Below are 20,272 nucleotides of genomic sequence, written 5' to 3'. Positions count from 1 at the left end.
GTGAGACAAGACCAGATTTGAACTCCTCGCATAACATAAGTGACACACTCTAGAGGCAGACTCAGTGAGCACCAAAGCCCCACTAAAGCAAGTTCTGCCCCATAAGGGTGTCTCCAGCACAGCAGTTCTTCCATTATAGACACAGCCGATCCTCACAGCCAATTGGCCTGGAGGTCAATTCCTCCCAGCGTACCAATAGCAATCAACACTTAACTATAACAAGACTGTGCACCCAGCCCACAAAGGGGTGCACCAAGAGTGACTACCTCAGGTGATTAGGGAGGCTGAGCCACTGGGCCCTATAGGTCACCTACCACACAAAGCCACTCCATCAACACAGGGAAGCAGCCAAAATGCGGAGACAAAAAAACATGTCACGAATGAAAGAAATGGAGGAAAGCAAACTACTGGATATAGAGTTCAAAACCACAGTTATAAGGTTACTCAAGAATCTTCTAGAAACCACCGAGAAACTTAGTGAGACCTCTGAGGAACTTAGTGAGACCTCTGAGGAACTTAGTGAGACCTTCAAGGATCTTAATGAGAATGCCAAAAAAATGGAAAAGGACCAGTCAGAAATTAAGCATGCACTGTCTGAAATAAAAAATAGTATACAGAAATCTAACAGTAGACTAGAGGACCCCCAGAATCAAACCAAAGATTTGAAATATGAGGAAGCAAAAAACACCCAACCAGAAAAACAAAAAGAAAAAAGAATCCAAAAATATGAAGATAGTGTAAGGAGCCTCTGGGACAACTTTAAGCATACCAACATCTGAATTATGGGGGTGCCAGAAGAAGAGAGAGAGCAAAATATTGAAAACCTATTAGAAGAAATAATGACAGAAAACTTTCCCTACCTGGTGAAAGAAACAGACTTACAAGTCTAGGAAGCGCAAAGAACCCCAAACAAAAGGAATTCAAAGAGGACCACACCAAGACACATCATAATTAAAATGCCAAGGGCAAAAGACAAAGAGAGAATCTTGAAAGCAGCAAGAGAAAAACAGTTACCTACAAGGGAGTACCCATATGACTGTCAGCTGATTTCTCAACAGAAACTATGCATGCCAGAAGGGAGTGGCAAGAAATATTCAAAGTGATGAACAGCAAGAACCTACAACCAAGATTACTCTACCCAGCAAAGCTATCATTCAGAATTGAAGGTCAGATAAAGAGCTTCACAGACAAGAAGCAGCTAAAGGAGTTCATCACCACCAAACCAGGATTATATGAAACCCTGAAAGGTATTCTCTAAGAAGAGGAAGAAGAAGAAAAATGTAAAGATAAAAATTATGAACAACAAAGTGACAACAAATACATATCTATCAACAAGTGAATCTAAAAATCAAGTGAATAAAAAATCTGATGAACAGAATGGACTGATGAATATAATAGAATCAGGGACATAGAAAGGGAATGGACTGACAATTCTCAGGGGGAAGGGGACATGAGGGGTGAGGGGAGAGATTGGACAAAAATCTTACACCTATGGATGAGGACAGTGGCGAGGGGTAAGGGCATGGGGTGGGGTGGGGGAATCAGGTGGAGGGGTGCTATGGAGGGGAAAAAGAGGAACATCTGTAATAATCTGAACAATAAAGATTTATTTAAATAAATAAAAAACTGTTCAACAAATAATACAAATTCATTAGATAATTATTCAATTAATAATGTCTATACTAACATGTGCAATGACCATTGGTCATATCGGTTCTCCATTACTGGTGTATAAATTAGTATATTTAAGAGATATTCAGGCAAAGCTTTGGACAGTCTCTAAATCTTTCTAGGTCTGATATGCCTAGAGATAGCAGGCATTTTTCTCCCCTGATCTCTGCATTCCTACCATCTCCTAAGGACTCTTCACAGGAAATGAGAAACAGGTCTCTTTTATGCTTGAATATCAAAAATTCACCTAGGATTTGTCCAAAGAAAATGGCACAGAGTCCCTTCCTCCAATACTCATTATCAATTGCTCCACTCTACTTTGTTCTGCTCAGGGAGTCCTGTTCTCCGCTGGGATATGTAGGAAGAGAACACTGGTTGCCAGGAGTAACAGGATCCTTGCTCTTAATTTTTTTCCCCTCAAAAATATTATATTCTTTTTTGCCTTCTGGATACAGACTTTTGAAAATTAAAGTCTCAATACTCACTCATCTTTGAACTTCTTTTTCCTCTCATATACTTTTCTTGAGGTGATAGTAAGAAAGCATGACTATTTAAATGTGGGAAAGGCAAAGAAGGAACCATTGCAAGTGAGAAGTATTACGTAAGTACAATTTAGTGAATATAAGTAAAATAATTATATTTTTTGTATATGCTAACTTATATATTTATGCTTTCTTACACATATACAGCTTAAGCTAGAGGCAGTAAACTAATTTGAAAAATTGATGATATATAAAAATACCTGTCCAAATTGTGAAACTCTGTTATTTCATTATTTCATGTACCTGTTATAATACATAAGAGAACTTAATTAGGATATACAATAAGATGGAGATTATGTGGTAGGCTTTAATATAAAAGTATCTATTACTAGCACAGGAATTAATTCCCCTCTCATTGAAGTCGGGGTGGGGTATAAAACATAAGGTTAAGATGTAGATTCCTTGGTGCTCTTCTACTAATGGAAATCCAGAAAAATGGTATTATAGAGAGCCCTGCATTGCATATTAAGGAGCTTGAACTGTGTTCTGAATCAGGGAGTGAATGAAAAGTCATCTAGCTTAGTCAACATTGACTTTCTTTTCATTAAAACTACCAACAAAAATCTCCTTCTGCTTTCTATTTACCCTGGGTATTCCACTGCAATAACTATTCTTTACTTTTTTAAAGCAATTTCAAATTAGCATCAAAATGTCCACCTCCTATACATTAGGAGGATTTTAAAATTGATAGCCTAATCACTTATACCTGCTTATTCAAGAATCTATAATAATAAAAGTGTAATATGCTAATTTGACTGGCCAGCCAAACAACCTCCTGGATGTCATTCTGAATGTCTTCCCGGACAAAGATGTGGTGGCGGGGGCCAAAGCAGAGGCAGTTAGGGGCAATCAGACAGGCAGGTGAGCAGTTAGGGGCATCAGGCAGGGAGGGAGAGTGGTTAAGGGTGATCAGGCAGGCAGTCGAGTGGTTAGGGGTGATCAGGCAGGCAAGCAGGTGAGCAGTTATTAGCCAGAAGTCCCGGATTGCGAGAGGGATGTCCAACTGCCGGTTTAGGCCTGATCCACAAGGATCCCTTCAGGATTGGGCCTAAACCGGCAGTCAGACATCCCCCGAGGGGTCCCGGATTGCAAGAGGGTGCAGGCCCGGCTGAGGGAACCCCCTCCTGTGCACAAATTTCATGCACTGAGCCTCTAGTGAATAATAATAAATTAAAACATACTAGTAGCCACGTCTTATTATAGACTTGTGTTTCAAAGTTGTTTTCAGTGTTATTTCCCTCTTAATTTAAAAAAGACAATATGTTCAGCCTGATAAGGAATAGATGCAAAATTCAAAATTCAATACAAATTAGATACAAAAGCAGTTTAAGCAGTTTAGATGGTGTCTCATTCATTTAAATTTTAAACGTATAGCCCCCTCTTGACTTATTTATTCACTGTTGTACTTACATGTTCCTAAGTTTATGGAGACAGCTTACTCTTTGGAAAAAAAAAAGCACAATGATATATATATTTAACAGAAAAGTATTAAAAATTTATATCAGTAAATTTTAATTCACTGTATCAGCAGTTTCTATCTATATCCCTATCTACCTTAAAATTTCTTGTTAATAATATTCAGGACAACTAATATCTTGCCACATTATATATTCCAGGTGGTTGCATTAATCACAAACGCCTGGATTATGAGAATAGCAACCTTGATTATCTCTGAAAGGACATTATAATGGCCCCATATCTCAGTAAGGATAATACTAAAATGTCAAAACTTGCAGTAGGCATCACCTGTATTCTAAGGAAATATTGTGAAAAGAAGCCCCAGGAAGGAGAGCATTTCTATGTCAGACCAGAACATGGAGAGAGACAACAGAGGAACTCCATCATGCAGAAGCCAGCACATGGGCAAAATGGACGGGCTGCTATTACTCTTATTTAGTGTGCATCCATTAATTCCTCCAAGAAATAAAATCACAATACTAATACTTACCACATATTTTATAGGAAAGAAGCAGTCCGGGCATATGCAGATATTAGGGATTAAATATCAGGAATTTACTAAGTAAAGTTCTTACTAGATTTTTATCTTCAAGTTGAAGCTCTTTAAGACCAGACTATAATTTTTGCTTTTTTTTTTTTCCACCCATTTTCCCCACTTATTCAAGAGGTTTAAAAAAAAAAATGGAAGAAGTATGATAGAAGTGTCAGTCTTCATAATGTCACTCCTCAATTCTAGCCATCTATTAAATAACCAAGTTTTCTAATCTAATTATTTAAATGAGAATTAGCTGTAAAATAGCAATTAATTCTGAGACGCACCTGTAAAGATGGAATTGTACTTTTGAAGCCTGAAACCTTTAGACTCAGTAGGGATTAAATTCATTGAAATCAATAAAATGCCTGAAGTGAGCTTTGCACTGAGGCCTAAGGTTATGAACTTCCTTAACATAGTAGAATAATTTTCTCCCTTTGAGTTTCTCAGCTGTAGTGGTGAAACATATGACTAATTACTGATTTGATTTTTATTCCAATGGAAGCTTATATGATTAGGCTTTGTAATATTTAACACCTTTATTCTAATTGTGCAAAAATTAATTAAACGGTAAGAACAAAGGCATGTAAACCAAAAATGATCATCCCGGGAGGGGGGAGAGATCAACCAAAGGACTTGTGTGCATGCATATGAGCCTATCCAACGGTTAAGTTCAACAGGGGGTTGGGGCATCCGTGGGGAGGGGTGTGGGATGGGAATGGGGGGATGAGGACAAATATGTGACATCTTAATCAAAAAAAAAAATGATCATCCTCCCTTCACTTGATTCTGACACTTCAGAGACAAGGATTTCAGCCTAATAATTTACATGCCTGACTATGTGACCAATTGAGTTTCCTGTTCTGTAAAGGTAAGGACAGGAAGGAAATTATATGTATCAGGAAAATCGGGAAATCTGTAAGTACCAGTGGTCTTCAGCAAGGGCGATTCCATCCCTCTCTCAGGAGTGGGTATTTGGCATGTCGGGAGAGATGATTTTTATCACAACTGAGGGGCTTGCTACTGGCATCTTGTTTTAATTTGTAGATATGTATTCAGTGATTGGGAATATCTCTCTATGGTTTGTGTAAAATTATTCACCTTCTGAGGAAGACAACTATATTCCACTTCACATCTCTTTCCTTCCACTTTCCAGGTAGGACTTGTTGTTATAACCCTGGATCATTTAAAAATCTTTTTTGTAAAAAGGACTTGAAAAAATACAAAGGTGAGATATCACTGATAAAAATAGTGAATCATACACAAAATATTATAAAATTTGGAAAGATGAATGAAATAAATACCTGTGTTCTTTATCTTTGGGAAAAATATATTAAATTGTTTAATCAAAATGTCTGGTAAGTCAATGTTTTCTTATTAAGGAAATTAGATTTACAAAGAATTAATTAATAGAACTTAATGAATTTAATATAAACATGAATAAATAAGTAATTATTTACTATTTATCATAAAAATTCTATCAACGAATATTGGAGAACATTTTATGTTTATCCATCTGGATCTCTTGTATTTACTTATCCTATTTTGTTTTCAGAAAAAATACTTTTCGCCCGGCTGGCATAGCTCAGTGGTTGAGCCTGGACCTATGAACTAGGAGGTCATGGTTTGATTCAGGTCAGGGCATATGCCTGGGTTGTGAGCTTGATCCCCAGTGTGGGGCATGCAGGAGGCAGCCGATCAATGATTCTCATCATTGATATTTCTCTCTCTCTCTCTCTCTCCTCTGATCTCTGAAATCAATAAAAAAAAAAAAAGATGAAAAATACTTTTCTATAGCACAAACTTAAGGATGAAATTTCAAAATAAATTAAAATGATTTTGTTATATACTAGGTACAATTAATCTAATTGGCTTATATAGGATAATCCACTGATTATATCATATAGTATGGTTATATCTAATGAGCCAGATGTTAAAAAGTAAATTATTCAGCAAGCTCTACTAAGAAAGTTTATCACAAAATTCACCAACATTTTATCTACTTGCAAATAAGACTATAATATAAATCTTCTATTGTTTTTTAAGAAGGGAAAAATAGATATATACGCATGGGTCCTGTTGCTCTGAAATTATTCTGTTAAAATTTCAGGTGAAATAGCATGCAAGTTAAAAGCTAAAATAATTCCCTTTATATATTTATTCCCTCCAACCACCTTTATATATCAATTTTGTTGAAGATAATAGCAAAACAACATTTCTATCCATACCATTACTAGAAAATTCTTAGCACGGATTACTGGTAACATGAAAATGTTAATATATCTTTTGCCAATTTTTATACCTCCGAGTAGACAGATTCGTTTCTGATCACGGTAGAAGCTGTGAAAAGCATGTTTCCTAAAAAAATGATGCTCTGGGTTCTGTGCTTCAGAGCTCCTTCATTACTGTTCGTTGTGAGGCTCGGCCGAGGGACAACATCACCTCCTACACCTGTGCTTTCACAGGAAGGGGCCTTTGGCCGTCCTTTCTCACCGGAGTGCAGTGTGGTAAGGATTCTGGGGCCAGTGAAATGGGACAGAAGAGTCTTCAGAAAGGTCAGACCCTCTGATTAGGCCCAGTCACAGGCAATGACAGAGGGAGCTCTGGCTAAGGAGGAGGAAAAGAGGAATGCGAGCCACCAAGGTATGAGCTGAGCAGTCACACTAGCTTTCCTAACCAGAGAAGTCCTATATGTGAGGCATTGACTGTCTGAGTTAAAGCTACAACTCTAAATAGCTTAATTGCAAGTTATTAAATTCAGATAATTATGTGTGCATAATATATAATTGGCTCACTGTGGTAGTTGTTCAAATTAAACAATAAGGGGAAGCAGAGGAGGAGTTAGGTAAGGTTCATGTCTTACTTTTCATGGCTGGGAATTAATAGTTACTATACAAAAAATTTAAATAGAACAAATAGTTGTATAAATGTATGTTAAATTCATAAGAGTACTAAGTAAATATGAACAAAATTCAGGGTTTTCTTCAGCAAAATGGGGATGTTGGTGTCACTTTATACCCCTTAAGGATTTTTTTTTTTGGTGTGTTTTTCTATGCAAACATGTATTTTCCAGTAAAAAATAATTCTATGAAACTAGTTAATTAAAATGCAAGTGAGTCATTGGTTTTCAGACAGAAGAGCTAAAATATAAAATACGCTGCAATCTATGGTAGGTTATGTTATTGTCTGCAAATATTCAATCTTCCCCTTTGCCACCAACACAAAAATAATACAGGCCCCTACCCCATTGATGTTAAGCTTCCTTGTGATTTGCTTTGGCCAAATGAATGCGTCAGCGTGCATTTTCTCACCGGAGGCTTTAAAAGCTAGGAAGTGTTCCCTGCAGGCTGTGTGCTTCTGCCATGAGAAGGGACCGGATGCCCAGGAGCTGCTAGCCCCAGAAAGTGAGATATGTAAAGTATCTGAATTTGTCCTGCAGTCAGAACAGAGCTGTACCAGCCAATCCACAGTCCTTTAAATTTAAGAAAACTAGTGTGAGCCAGAAATAAATCTTTGTTGACACAGCCACTAAAACTTTGAGGTTTATTAGTTTTACAGGATTACTGAACTAAAATATGGATACTGTAAACCTGATATCATTTTATTGCCACAGTAGGTGAATACATTTTACTTTCCCAAATGGGTAAGACAAATTTTTTGTTACCACCAATAGGTTAATAGGATTCCAGATGGCAACTAATTTGGGTTGGGTTCTGCCTCACTAAATTGATGACATTGAGAAAATTGTAAGGACCTTAGAATGAAAGATACTGTGCTTAAACCTTGATTCTTCCTTTGAAAAAATGTTTTAACTCTATGAGTTTTGGCTTCTTCATTTGCCTAACAGAAACAACACCAATCCAGTTTGTAAGAGTCTAATAAAAATAACATGTGAAAAGTACCTAACATTTTATAGCATATTTTATGATCAATGGTTAGTATCTATAAATAAGATCAAGCTGTATGTCCCTGTTTTTCAAAGAGAAACATAGTTAGAATTATGAGAAACATAAGAGAATCATAATCTTAGAATTATATTGGATTCTAAGATTTCTAAAATTAATTTTGATTCCTTAAATAATCTACAATGCCACCAAGACACTATTGATTTTGGAAATGAATGCATAAGCACCTGGAAGACATGAAAGAAAGGAAAAGAAGAAAGGGCAATACAGGAAATAGTTGCATGAAATATGCAGTTATTAGACATGCAGGATTCTTTTAGCTAGAAGTAGCAGAGAACCCAAAACAAACTAACTTTACTATATGGAAATATATTACCTCGCACACACTGAAAATACAGTAAGCTTGATGGCTGATTGGCCATTCCATCTTCCCTATCTGCCATCCTCTGTATTGGCTAAATATTTGAGATTATTCTAAAATATCTAAAACTCTTCTATGGCCCTAACCAGTTTGGCTCAGTGGATAGAGTGTCAGCCTGTGGGCACATCCCCAGTGTGGGGTGTGCAGAAGGCAGCTGATCAATGTTTCTCACTTATCAATGTTTCTAACTCTCTGTCCCTTTCCCTTCCTCTCTGCAAAAAATCAATAAAATGTATTTAAAAAAAAAACAAAAAAACCTCTTTTACCATCCAGGGTTACATGGGGTGGGAGGCCATCTCTTCCTGTAGTTTCTCCAAAGATAAGAAAACTATTTCCAGAAGATCCAAGTAGAATCTGCCTCATGTTTTACTGATCGGAATTTGATCACATCCAAATACCAGGAAGATGAATGAGCTTACTTTTAAAATATGGTCCTTTATCTGGAACTCTGGTGGCTTAGCATCTTCTGGTGCACAAGGTGCTATGATGGAAAGATGGACACCTGAGACGAACAAAGGCTCTCCTAGAAAAGAGGAGGGGAATTATGAAGCAACCAACATGGCTCCTACAGGGGAAAATGTATCATCCCTGATAAACTGTTGCTCATATTATATAGGTTTTAATGTCTAATACATAACATTTTAAAAATAGCAACTAAATTTAAAGAACAACAAGGAACTTTTGAAAATAGCATATGACATATTTTAGCCTAGGTGACCATTAAACCTATAATTGCCTTGGAGTACAGCCACCACAAGCTGTTTCAAGAAAGAAAAAAAAAAAACTTTTATGAAACACTCAGGTAAGAATATAAGTATGCATTTTACCTCTATATGGGGAATGCACACTGTAGCACTTTCTTTAAGAACACTGCAAGAAGTTAACATGCAGTTGTAAAAGTACAGCCCAGCACAATGATCCTCTGTTAGTCATTTGCACTGGATCTTATATATAAAAATAATTGGCTTTTAGGTCACCTACAGATAGGGGTTTCCGGGTCTTCAGAAAAAAGAAAGAAAAAAAAAGACTGGTCATTTTTTTACATTCTATTCTAGTATAACTCTTTACAAAGACACTTTCAAATGCATGTTCAACATTTTTATATATACATTTTATATAAATTGAACAAAGGGAAAATGTTTTCTATTTTCAAAAATGGCACTTCACGCTTAATATTCACAGATTTTGTATTTTCACTTAAACAGCAGTTAAACATCAGACCTGCAAATAGAAATGTCATCATTCCTCAGTAATTCATTTTTTAAAAGTTTATAGAGCTTTAAATTTTCAGTTCACATCTACAAAGATATGAGAGCTTATAAACAATTAAGTCACTCCCAATGTATATGACCAAAAAAAATAGAATAATCAATACTTAGTCATGTAATAATAGAGATTGTCAAGTTTTAAGTTTTCTATTGCAGCACTAACACCTGCCATTCTGAGATGTGCTATTGCTTCTAATTTTCTATTTTGGTCAAGGTCCAGTTTCAGGACGTTCCACATGCACTGTTTTACTGATATAGAGCTTCTGGACAGATTGGACAACCAACTTGAGGGGTCTTACAGCTGCTGTGTACATTTAAACCCATTATGCCCTCCAGGACCAGGTAAATAAACATAGGGTGTGTCTCTGGACTCCTTTGAACGACTCTGAGGATCTCCGCCAGACATTATCTCCCAGACTCCACATGTTCCCACTCTAGCTGTGTGGGGGAGACATGATGGGTTTTTTTCGAGTCCTCCCTGAGAGAAATGCTACCCTCTCTCTATATGCTTTGGCCTTACATTCTTTCTTCAGGGATACCAAACTCCCCTTCCCTCAATGAGTTAAGACTGAGAGCTGAATCAGCTATGAAAACTATGGCCATCACCACAGGTCCACAGAGGTCAGTATCCCCAGTCACTATTGTGTTTTGCTGCCCATTGTGGTAATTATGTTCATCTTGCCTGTGGAGGTGAGTCACCACTGACCTTTTCTATGATGACAGTGACCATTTTACTTACACTTTCTGTTTGCTTTAGTGAGACAAGAAACCTCTTGGGGAACATAGTTGGTGGGTATTCTACTCTTATGAAACAAATCCATTCTAGTATGCCCACCTTTCTGAGTCCTTTGACCCCTTCCTCATTCTGCCAAGGCAATTGTTCAAACTCTTATATGCTGTAGGTCATCAAAACAAACAAACAAACAACAACTTCATGTAAATACCCAGCAGTTAATTAAGATTGGCTCTAGGTATTCTTGCCAGGACATAAATCCTGATACACAAGTGAGTAACAAAATATCAGTGAAATTCCCTTTATCTAGCCTAATATTCTTTAAAAAATATTTTTATTAATTTCAGAGAGGAAGGGAGAGGGAGAGAGAGATAGAAACATCAATGATGAGAGAGAATCATTGATCTGCTGTCTCCTGCACACCCCCCACTGGGGATGGAGCCAGCAACCCTGGCATGTGCCCTGACCGGGAATTGAACCATGACCTCCTGGTTCATAGGTCCATGCTCAACCACTGAGGCATGCCAGCCTGGCTAGCCTGATAGTCTAACCACTCTACCCAGCACCCCAGTTCAGCAATCTCAAGATACCTTCCTGGATATTTTCTCACTCTTCCTGCCATATATGACCAATTCTTTTCATGAATGATGTACTTTCTCCTAAAGCAGGGTGAATACATCTACATTTGGTCTTTGATGATTCTTCATTGCTTATTAACCTGGAGGAAGTATATATCTTCTTGAGATAAGGCTCTGCATAGTCTGTAGGCTGGAAGGAATTCTACAAAGAGCAGGAGGCCACTTCCAATGGCCCAGTAGGTTCGGGAAAACCTGAGCATCAGGTAAGCCAGTGTTGCTTCTATGTGGATCACATCTCCAATCTCCACATATAAGGGCCCCAGTAAATGTGATGTTACAATATGCCAAGGCCGATACAATATCACCACCCCACTTACCAGCAGCATAATAACCTTTTGCCATCTGGCCAGCCGAGGATTCAATTCATATTCTTATCCTAAGGATTAGCTTTTAAAGCAAGTTCTGGAACCAAATCTCTTCTTGTGAGATTCATTGGTCTCAGACCCAGGGACTGGTGATTCAAGTTCAATCCTGTAGGGAAATGGCAATTGATATACTAAAAGGAAGACAGACAATAGTGTATTATTAAGCCAGTTACTACCATGGAGAACTAAAACTTAATCCGACCACAAGCATTTGGGAAATCATATAAGACACACAGCATTATGCTGCCTGTGGGTCAAGGGAAGTGTACTTTTAACATATTTTCATCATTCAGATTTTAAAGGTTGGTTACAGGAATTGCTAATTTTGTAGCACTTTTGGTCTGCTTCATGTGCATGAAGAGTGATCCCCCACACCCTAAAACACCATCATCCACAAAGATACAAATACTAACAGAAGTTGTCTAAAGCACACTGAAACAGTGAGTCCATAACGTTATATGTGAGGTGTTGACAATCTCTGCCAGTGCTCTATTTAATAATACCATTTTTGCCTGAGAAAATCTATCACAAATATTGAAGTTATTCCCTGCTCTTGATTTTGATTTTTCTCATTAATTTTGGTCTGCTAATTTCCTTACTCTGATTAGTGCTTTTAAGAAGATGTTTTTATGTTTCAAAGTCTTTTCCATCAATTCTCTTATGATTATTATTGACTAGAGGCCCAGTGCACGAAATTCGTGCACAGAGGGGGGTTGTCCCTCAGCCCAGCCTGTACCCTCTCCAATCTGGGATCCCTCTCACAATCCAGGACTGCTGGCTCCCAACTGCTTGCCTGCCTGCCTTCCTGATTGCCCCTAACCGCTTCTGCCTGCCAACCTGATAACCCCCTAACCACTCTGCTGCCAGCCTGTTTGCCCCCAACTTCCCTCCTCTGCCAGCCTGGTCATCCCTAACTGCCCTCTCCTGCAGGGTTGATCACCTCCAACTGCCCTCCCTTGCAGGCATGGTCCCTCTCAACTGCCCTCCCTTGCAGGCCGGGTGCCTCCCAACTGCCCTCTCCTACTGGCCATCTTGTGGTGGCCATCTTGTGTCCACAGGGGGGCAGGATCTTTGACCACATGGGGGCAGCTATATTGTGTGTTGCAGTGATGATCACTCTGCATATTATTCTTTTATTAGATAGGATAGAGGCCTGGTACAGGGGTAGGGGCCAGCTGGTTTGCCCTGAAGGGCGTCCCTGATCAGGGTGGGGTTCCCTTGGGGCGTGGGCGGCCTGAGCGAGGGGCCTGTGGTGGTTTGCAGCCTGGCCACGCCCCCTGGCAACCCAAGCAGAGGCCCTGATATCTGGAATTTATTTTCCTTCTACAATTGAAACTTTGTAGCCTGGAGCAGAGCCAAGCCTGGGGCTCCCTCCAAGGCCGAGGCCAGCAGCCATTTGTGTTGGGGTTATAATTGAAACTTTGTTGCCTTAAGCAGTTGGGCCCGGCCAGGGTGTGCAGAAAGCTTTGCTTCCCCTGTTGCCGGCGGCAACCCTGGCCTGCTCTCTCAAGCTCTGTTCTGCCGCCATTCTGTTTAAATTTATTTACCTCCTATAATTGAAACTTTGTAGCTTGAGTGGAGGCTTAGGCCTGGCAAGGGCAGGCGGAAAGCTTGGCTTCCTCTGTTACCTAGGAAAGCTTGGCTTCCTCTGTTACCTTGCTCTCTGTGGCTGTAGCCATCTTGGTTTGGATTAATTTGCATATGTGCTCTGATTGGATGGTGAGCGTGGCTTGTGGGCATGGCTTGTGTGTCGGAGGTATGGTCAATTTGCATATTTGTCTATTATTAGATAGGATAAACTAGAGGCCTGGTGCATGAATTCATGCATGGGTGGGGCCAGGCTGGCCTGCCCCAGTCAGGCTGATTGGGCCAGGCTGGCAGTGGGGAGGGGCTGCACACAATTGGCCAGCTGGCCCTACCCCATGGTCGAACTCCCAGTTGAACTCCCGGTCGAACTCCCAGTTGAACTCCCGGTCGAATTCCTGGTCGAGGGGACCATTTGCATATTAGCCTTTTATTATATATGATGATAAATTGGTTATATGTCCAGAACATATTCAAATTAGGTCAGTTGCCCTCCCCCAATTTTTTTTTGTTTTTACAATCTGTGTTAAAATTAGAATTTATTCAAGAATCACAGATTACATTTGCTCATTAGGCCTTTCATTATGTTTTAATCTTAAACATCTCTATTCTTTTTATTTTTTACCATGACATAAATATTGACTTGTTTATCTTATAGCCTTTAACTTGCTTCTCTGTCCTCTATATTTTCTATAAATTGGACATTAGATGTGTGCTTGATTGAATGTAAGTTAAACATGTTTGTCAAGATGCTGCTACAATGACAGAAGCCCTACTAATTTAAATGATGTATAAATTCTTTATAAAAAATGAAATAAATCCCTGGCCAGTTTTGCTTAGTGGATAGAGCATTGGCCTGTGGACTGAAGGGTTCCAGGTTTAATTTAGGTCAAGGCCTAAGTTGCAGGTTAGTTCTCTGGCCCTGGTCAGGGCTGTGTATGAGGCAGCCAATCGATGTGTTTCTCTCACACTGATGTTTCTCTCTCCTTGTCTCTGCCCTGCCCTCCCATGCTCTCTGAAAATCAATAGGAAAAATATCCTTGGTTGAGGATTAACCTAATGATCCTTTATAATAAAGAGGTAATATGCAAATTGACCATCACTCCAACACACAAGATGGCCCCCCCACGTGGTCAAAGATGGTCACCCCCATGTGAACACAAGATGGCCAGCAGGGGAGGGCAGTTGGGAGGGACCAGGTCAGCAGGTGAGAGCAGTTTGGGGTGACCAGGCCAGAAGGGGAAGGCAGTTAGGGGCAATCGGGCCAGGAGGGGAGCAGTTAGGTATTGATCAGGCTGGCAGGGGAGTGGTTAGGGGGTGATCAGGCTGGCAGGCAGAAGCAGTTAGGGGCAATCAGGCAGGCAGACAGGCAAGCGGTTGGGAGCCAGCAGTCCTGGATTGTGAGAAGGATCCCAGATTGGAGAGGGTGCAGGTTGGGCTGAGGGACACACACACCCCCATTCACAAATTTTGTGCACCAGGCCTCTTGTAATAATCTAATCTAATAATAGACAAATATGCAAATTGACCATACCTCCGACACACCCACAAGCCACGCCCACAAGCCACACCCACCATCCAATCAGAGTGAGCATGCAAATTAACCCAAACCAAGATGGCTACAGCCACAGAGAGCAAGGTTTCCTAGGTAACAGAGGAAGCCAAGCTTTCTGCCTGCCTTTGCCAGGCCTAAGCCTCCACTCAAGCTACAAAGTTTCAATTATAGAAGGTAAACAAATTCAAACAAATTGCGGCAGAATGGAGCTTGAGAGAGCAGGCCAGGGTTGCCGCCGGCAACAGGGGAAGCAAAGCTTTCCGTACACCCTGGCCGAGCCCACCCGCTTAAGGCAACAAAGTTTCACTTATAACCCCAACACAAATGACTGTCAGCCTCGGAGGGAGCCCCATGCTTGGCTCCGCTCCAGGCTACAAAGTTTCAATTGTAGAAGGAAAATAAATTCCAGATACCAGGGCCTCCGCTTGGGTCACCAGGGGGCGTGGCCGGCCTGCAAACCACCACAGGCCCCTCGCTCAGGCCGCCCCACACCCCAAGGGAACCCCCACCTAATCTGGGATGCCCTTCAGGGCAAACCAGCTGGCCCCCACCCCTGTACCAGGCCTCTGTCCTATCTAATAAAAGAGGAATATGCAGATTGATCATCACTGCAACACACAATATAGCTGCCCCCATGTGGTCAGAGATCCTGCCCCCATGTGGACACAAGATGGCCACCACAAGATGGCCAGTAGGAGAGGGCAGTTGGGAGGCACCCTGCCTGCAAGGGAGGGCAGTTGAGAGGGACCAAGCCTGCAAGGGAGGGCAGTTGGAGGTGATCAACCCTGCAGGAGAGGGCAGTTAGGGGTGACCAGGCCGGCAGAGGAGGAAAGTTGGGGGCAAACAGGCTGGCAGCAGAGTGGTTAGGGGGTGATCAGGCTGGCAGGCAGAAGCAGTTAGGGGCAATCAGGAAGGCAGGCAGGCAAGCAGTTGGGAGCCAGCAGTCCTGGATTGTGAGAGGGATGTCCAACTGCCCGTTTAGGCCCGGTCCCAGGATCGGGCCTAAACGGGCAGTTGGACATCCCTCAAGGGGTCCCATATTGGAGAGGGTACAGGCTGGGCTGAGGGACAACCCCCCTCCGTGCACGAATTTCGTGCACTGGGCCTCTAGTAGTAATAATAATAATAATAATAATAATAAGAAGAAGAAGAAGAAGAAGAAGAAGAAGAAGAAGAAGAAGAAATATATTTAGGAAAGTTTATAATACTCAGTAAAAAAATAAAGTACCAAATCATCTCACCTCTGAGCAATATGTATCAGCATTTTTTGTATATATTTTTCATATATATTTACCAAATTTTGTTTTGCCATATCTTTTAGTACTTTTGTTCTTACAAAATTGTGCTCCTACATGGATACACCAAAATCTATATTTGTTTTTAGTATTTTAAAAATATACAATTACTTTGCTATACACTGAATGGTCAGATTATTATGATCTCTGAATGCATAATGATCTGGCCACACACACACACACACACACACACACACACACACACACACATATATATATATATATATATATATATATATATATATATATATGAGGCCTGGTGCATAAATTCATGCATGGGTGGGGAATTCATGCATGGGTGGGGTCCGGCCATCCTGTCCAGGGGGAGGGGACATGGGCAGTTGGCTGGCCTGCCTGCTGGTCGAACTCCTGGTCAAGGGGACAATTTGCATATTAGCCTTTTATTATATAGGATATACACTGAGTGGCCAGATTATTATGCATTCAGAGATCATAATAATTTGGCCACTCAGTGTATGCTTTAAGTAATGTTCTAACTGGCTATTTTTTCAAATTATCTAAAGTATAATTTTAAACTAAGACTTACTTTTATATTTTTCAATTTTTGAAATCATTTTAAATGAAACTACTTTTGTATTCGAAGTCTCCATCAAATCCAACTATACTTGAATTTTTCCAAAGTAAGAAAATTTATTCTTATACAATTACATCACCATCACTGCAGTTTTTAAGAATTTTCTGTTGTTTCTAAGATATTTAGCAACAATCAACTTCAACTTCCTTTCAACTGAACAGTCTTAGAAGAGACACTATGTGGCACTGGTTATGTCTATTCAGAATAGGCCTTGGGTTTCTCTCATTTTCCCCTAATACCAGATCATTAATTAGTCTCTTCTTGTTATCTAGCCTAATTACCTGGAATAGTCTTCTAATTACAGCAAAGCCTTTAGCTGAGCCACTGGAACTCTAAGATATTATTTATCCTTGGGTGTTGTTTTTGTTTTCCATCTTTCATGTAACATATCACAAGCAAGGAAAAATAACTCACGCTAACGCTTTCAGTCAAATTCATGCAATTTTCCTTCTAAAAATGTATAATCTTTTCTTTCTCTTCTAGGCTTCTTACCTCCTTCATTTGCCTCCTCCCCTCCACATTAATGGATTTACATTTTAAGCCATAGAATTTCATATCTAATATATTTACAATATAAAATTCTATTTGATACTACAAAACTTAATCTGAGAATAAAATATTCTGTAAATATATCATTGCACTGTTTTCCAAATAGTTTTAAAATGACAGTAATTTCAGGCAATATACATTTTTGTATGATTTGTATTTAGCCACTAGTTGGTATTTATTTAAATAAATTTCAAAAATAGTTTACTACCTGACATGAAGTAATCTTTTTTTTTTTAAATTCATTTAAAATATTTATAATGTGAGAGAATAGGCAGACAGCCTATTCAGGCAGGGGTCGGGGTTGGGGAGGGTGGGGATGGAGAAGTTGGGAAAAAAAGAAAAAAAAAATCTCATGGACAGGGAAGAAAATAAATAAATAAATAAATCAAATATTTACAATGAAAACCTGTTATATTTTACAATTTAGAGTATAGTTCATAAAGTGTTGTATTTATAATATTAGATGTCTAGTTATTTTTCTTTCTCCAAAATTTTAAGTCAAGCTTCCTTATTCAACAATTCCTTAACTTCTGAATGGGAAAAGTATTTTCTATGCAATATTTCTGTTTGCCATAGCATTGCTTCAGTGACCAGTAGCCACAAATTGCATTACTCTGTAAAACTAACCACTTTGAAACATTTCTCAAGATGTTTTATGTTAATGCCATTACAGTGGGACTACAGTCAAACGACTGAAACATAATCTGTGTTTAATAAAACCTGCATAGTAAGTTTATCACTGATTACATATAGATTAGTGATATGAGTTAATCATGTAGATTAAAATAAGAATTAGGACATTTTCATAAAAATGCTTTTACATATTGATTTTACCTCTATGTAGGCCATCTTAAATTGAATAGTCAATTCTGAAAAATGTTTGATTAAAATATACTTCAAAATGTATACATGAAGTGCTATTCTTTATCATATGCAGTCACTTCTTTTTAATTACTAGTATTTGACAATTACATACAGAGGATTTATTATGCGCCAAATACTGTGCTAGCTACTACATAAAGAACTAGTTTTCAAAGAAAATCCTGATTGACTCCATAACCTCAACTTTCAGCTGTTTAATGTATGGAATCATTGAGATTCTCTATGAAGACTATAAAAAGTCAACTCTTAACAGAGTCTAATATTTAAAAGTTACAAAAACATATTTTCAGTTAAATAAGAACAGAATTAATTTCACACATTTAAAAATGAGCAATATTCCTTAAAAATGTGAGCTATGCCTGCAAAGTTTCAGTCATCCTGTAACACATAATATCACAGTGACCCTGAGTTACCATTCTATAAAAGCAATATGTTATTACTAGTGGTCTGGTGCATGAAATTCGTGCATGGGGTGAGGGTGGGGGTGTCCCTCAGCATGGCCTGTACCCTCTCCAATTGCACCCTCTCCAATCTGGGACCCATTGGGGGATGTCCTGCAGTCGGACATTCCTTCTCGCAATCTGGGACCACTGGCTCCTAACCACTCACCTTCCTGATCACCCCTAACCACTCTGCCTGCTGCCCTGCTTGCTCCCAACTGCCTCCCCCACCCCTGGCCTGCTTTCCCCCAACTAACCCCCCACCTCCCCGCTGACCTGATCACCTTCAATTGCCCCCCCACCCTGCCGGCCTGATCGCCCCCAATTGCCCTCCCCTCCTGGCCTGATCGCCCCTAACCGCCTCTGCCTCAGCCCCGCCACCATGGGTTTGTCCGGAAGGATGTCTGGAAGGTCTCCCAGAAGGTCTCCCCGTCTAATTAGCATATTACCCTTTTATTAGTATAGATGTGTCAAGGGTCAATGTCATGAAGCATGCTTAAATGTATGACACATATACGCTGTCACTTCTAAAACCACTCTCAGAAAATAATCCAAAGGAATGATCCTAAGTATATGTCTAAAAACATCCTAGACAGCACTATTTAAAAAAAAATTAGCCTAAATATCTAATAGTATGTGTAATATAATCAATTTTGGTTAATCTGTCCAAAAAAATGGTAGCATTTGAAATAAGTTTCACTGATATTTATAATAATAAATATGTTACATATCACAACGTGGAGGAGGATAAAATTTTCCTTCTTTTTAAATCCTTCTGGCTGATCTAATAATCATATTAACATGAGACAGATTTACAGGAGAAAAAAAACAAATGTATTATGTATGTACATACAGGGGTTCCATGTCAGCATGAACCCCAAGGACAATCAGGAAGTTAAGGCTTCCATGCCATCTGGAGTTAAGGGGAAAGGGGGTTAGTGGCTTGGACTTCAAAGAGAGGTAATAATTCACAGGTAGATGGGAGGTTTAAGCATTTAGTAAACAAATTCCTGCTAGGCCACTCAGAACCAATGAGACACAGAAGGGAGTCTAGCAAACAGACTTTTCCTCCCTTGTGCCACACTTACGCGGTAGGTGGCATTAGGTTAGCTATGATGATAACTCCCTTCCTGGAGCAGATTTTGCTACCTAAATGCCTTTTAAGAAGAGGTAAAGGCTCTTGGTGAGTCTTTATTCTTAAAAATAACCAGCTTAAAATAATCAATATTCCCAAAAAGCATAATTTGGGACAAAATCTGCCCCCATTCAATAACAATATTATACAATAAATATAACTCAGCATAGTAAAAAAAATAACGTTTACAATTCCAGCTATTTTGTAATTGATGAGTATTTATAATGAGAGAAAATGAGTACAAAAATGAAAACATTTCATTTGTTGGATAAGAAGGGTAATGAGTAAATTTTTCTTTCATTTTTGTTTAAAATAAACTATCTTAAAATAATTTTTAAAAGCTTACATTTTCAAAAGATGATTTTTATTGAAAAGTCAGAAGAACATCCTGATACACTTAACAGAAATGCGATCAGTGGAAGTGGAGTTCTTGGGGTGCCGCTGGGAAAATAATTTCCTGAGGCCCCACAAGAGGATGGGATTTCATGGAAACCATTATTGATGATGCAAAATTAAGGGGCTTCCCCTCCAAGATCCCATTTCTGTCCATCTCACCATAGAGACGTCCAACCTTATCTTCAGCAGAGCTAGAATTAAGGCCGCTGCCCAGAATTTCTGCTCCATATTCAAGTCCAGTCCAGTCCAGCATCTAGCTAGGTTAGCTGTGTTCCCAGCTGCATTTTGTGTTGGGTTCCCATGGCCCT

Source organism: Eptesicus fuscus, chromosome 2 (genome assembly GCF_027574615.1).
Source record: "Eptesicus fuscus isolate TK198812 chromosome 2, DD_ASM_mEF_20220401, whole genome shotgun sequence".
NCBI lineage: Eukaryota > Metazoa > Chordata > Mammalia > Chiroptera > Vespertilionidae > Eptesicus > Eptesicus fuscus.
The sequence above is the reverse complement of the archived record's forward strand: the minus strand, read 5'-3'. Positions refer to the sequence as shown.